This window comes from Oncorhynchus tshawytscha, unplaced genomic scaffold, assembly GCF_018296145.1.
Source record: "Oncorhynchus tshawytscha isolate Ot180627B unplaced genomic scaffold, Otsh_v2.0 Un_contig_245_pilon_pilon, whole genome shotgun sequence".
NCBI lineage: Eukaryota > Metazoa > Chordata > Actinopteri > Salmoniformes > Salmonidae > Oncorhynchus > Oncorhynchus tshawytscha.
Genome location: NW_024608591.1, coordinates 47,448 through 51,038, shown reverse-complemented (window position 1 = coordinate 51,038; position 3,591 = coordinate 47,448). Strand labels below are relative to the sequence as shown.

General features: G+C 48.6%; 1 pseudogene; it reads right to left on the bottom strand.

The window, feature by feature from the left end:
* Positions 1–1,977: 1,977 nt before the first annotated feature.
* On the bottom strand, positions 1,978–3,591 carry LOC121843644 (annotated as a pseudogene).

Genomic DNA, 3,591 nt, shown 5'->3' with positions numbered 1-3,591 from the left:
GAAATCATCCCGTGTGAAGAGTCAACTAATTTAATTAAAGTTTAATTCATAACTAAATCGTTTTTTTGTTTTTTTTTTTATTGGAAAGATTTAATAATTTGCAATTATGTCTACTTATGATAAGGTAATAAGTTTGTTTGTCTCCATATGATATGGTAAATATATCCAATGCAAAAAACATCTACATTGAAATGGTATTAATATGATTTCCCATATCTTCCCACGGAAAGTTTCCACCTCTGAATATTCCCCAAAACGTACAACCCTAACAGCAACACAATTAGACCCAACCAAATCTTGAGAAAACAAAAAAGATAATTACTTGACACATTAGAAAGACAAAATAGTAGTGTAAACATTTAAATAACATTGGGATCACTAATGTTTAGAAAAAAATCCCTAACCGAAAAGTTTTTTTTTTAACAACATTTTAAATCACAACACTACCACTAACAGGTCCCAAACATTATTATTACAAACACCTCACGCAACAATGCTGTAACGTTAGGAGATATGCATCTTTCAAATGATTTGGCATGGATATAAAGCACTCTGCACATCATCATTGTTAACAGTTGGAAAAATGTCAGAGAGTGAGACAGGAAGAGACAGCAGCCCAGTCCTGTATGGCAATACGAGTTCAATGAGAAGGTGGTGAAATAAATACTAATTTTGTGAGGTGGAATTAAGCTACAGTGGCAGTACAAAGGCAATGCTGAACCATCTGAAACACCATGAGACCCAACCGGTTGGTCGCAGCAGCGGAATAAGGGACGGAGTGAGAAAATCACAGTACTGATTCCAGAAATGATTGCAGTTGATATGCAGCCACTGTCAATGGATCAAATGCATTAAGAAGGAAAAAAAAATCCACAAATTAACTTTTAACAAGGCACACCGGTTAATTGAAACACATTCCAAGTGACTACTTCATGAAGCTGGTTGAGAGAATGCCAAGAGTGTGCAAAGCTGTCATCAAGGCAAAGGGTGGCTACTTTGAAGAATCTAAAATATATTTTGATTTGTTGAACACTTTTTTGGTTACTACATGATTATGTGTGTTATTTCATAGTTTTGATGTCTTCACTATTATTCTGCAATAGTAAAAAATAAAGAAAACTCTGGAATGAGGTGTCAAACTTTTGACTGCGCGTGTGTGTGTGTGTGTGTGTGTGTGTGTGTGTGTGTGTGTGTGTGAGATATAGGAGGTTGGAATAATACTATGAAATTGTGAAAATTATGATAATGCCCTTTTAGTGTAAGAGCTGTTTGAAAAGACCACCTGAAATTTCAGCCTGTTTTGGATGGAGTTTTGGCCTGCCTAGTGTATAATATAGTATATTAGTATATTAGAATAATAAGAAAGAGTTCCAAACCTCTCTACCAATAACAGCTAGTTCTCAGTTGTCTTCCCCTCCCCACTCAGACCAGTCAGTCCTGGCAAAATTCTTGCTTGAGAAATTGCAGAAACTTTTGCTAAGAAGCTATTTGTTTCTTTTATAGCATTTTAAATGTAAAACTATCACAGTAAGGTAGGACTACTTAATTGTTACCCAGAAACGGTTGCATTAGACCTTTAAAGCAGTCTATGATGTCATACTGAAAAACAGCTACATTGGACCTTTAAAGCAGTCTGATGTCATATAGCCTCAGCTATCTTCAACAGTTCTAATTCCAACACAGAGGCCATCCATCCTTACCTGTCCTCCTCTCCATCTGCAGACTGTGTCCTCAGGCTTGCAGCAGCGGCCACTAAGGCACTGGCATCTCCAGCCATCCCCATGCTCTCCATGGAGCGGCCCCTCCTGCAGCCCCCAGCCGGGGCAGCGTCAGCAGGGACTGGTGTTGGAACAGCAGCCTTTGGGCATCCTCCAGCTGGGATGCCGTTAGGGTGGGGATGCTTCCCCATACAGAGCCCCGCTTTGGGCCAGGCTGGTGTGGCTGAGGGGAACCCCGTGAGTCAGGAGGGGCTGGAGGTCAGCACGGAGTGTGGTCACGAAAGGGGCGGAGGGTGCTGGGGGTGAGGTGCAGCTGCTGAGCTGGGAGGTTCTGGAGCTGACTCTGAAGGGGTTGAGGGACAGCGGCCGGGCCAGGCATGGACACCCCAAGAGAGCCAGGGTGTGGGGGGAGGACCTGGGACTGGAGAGGAGCCGTAGGCTGGATGAAGTCTGGAGGCCGGCTGCCTGTCTGGCACACTAGCCCCGCTGGGAACTGGGGCGTGGGGTAGCCTGTCTGGGCATGCTCCATATCATAGGGCATCTGCTGGGGCATGGCCTGACTCCGAGCGCCCTGGGCATTCACCTGGGGGGCTGCTGGTAGAGTACCATGGGGGACCATGCTGGTCTGCTGCAACAGGAGAGGGTTAGGGTCCTGAGGGACCATGTGGGCTTGCAGAGAATTCTGGACAGTCTCAGGACTGGTGTAGTCCTGGTGCTGGTATGGCTGCGAGGTCTGGGGTGCCACTGCTCCCATCTCTATGCCTCCGTATTGGACAACACCGGCCACCACACTTCCATTCCCTGCTTGGCTCTCTGGGCCGCCAGCGCTGGGTGCAGGGGCTGGGTCAGAAGTGGGCGCAGCAGGTAGAACCTCCTTCTCATAGTACTCTGTACACATCCATCTTCCCTTGCGGAACGGCTCTGAGTTAGAGTCCAGCTTCACCACTCTGAAGCGAGACCCCGGAGTGGCTTGGGTCTGAGTCTGTTGTGTCTGGGTGCTGGAGGTCACAGGCTGTGCCACTGCTACTGACATCCCAATCTGAGTGCTATTGGTGGGCCCTGTGACTCCAGGGAGAGCCCCTACTCCACTGGATGTCACTTGCCGGCCTCCACTACTGTCAAAGATTATTGGGCCCGCAGAGGGAGGGGCACCACTATCACTGACTATGGATGACACATCCATGCCTGGCGCAGCAGTGATGGTAACAGAGAACTGGGCAGTGGTATTCTCCACCATACCATGCCCCATCTGGGTCTGGTTGGGCCCAGCCATTTCAGAGGAACTCCCCCTGCCACTGAGACAGTAAGGCTGCTGGCACCACATTCTCTTGCAGATGATGCACAGTCCCATTCACCATGTTACCAGGGTGTGGAGGGCCCTGAGGCTGCAGGGGTTCGCACAGAGGGTCCTGGGGTAGGGAGTGAGGATTCAGGGGTTCGTTAGGGGACACTGCGCCTGGGGTCTCCACCCCATGGGGGCTGTTCAGGGTCTCGTCCGAGGAGCTCCTCTCAGGGACGCCGGTGTCCCGAGGCCACGGACACTTCCTGCATTTCAGAAGAGGACAGGTCCTCTGTGTGGGATTCATCCATGTCATCATAACTCTCTGTGTCGTCCGCTATGCTGTTGTTGGTGCTAACAGAGACCTGGGCCGGGGTCACGCTAGTTATCTGGAAGCCACTCTTTTTTTCACCTGAGACCCGGACTGGGGAGGTTAAGGCTCAGGGGGTGGTGGTGCGGCTCAGGGGAGGAGGACCCAGCCTGGCTAGTTGACTGATAATCATCAGTGGGAATTACATTACTGCTACCTGCAGCAGACCCAGATGCACCGCCACTACCGGTGGTGTTACTGCCTCTTCTATTGTGGAAAGACAT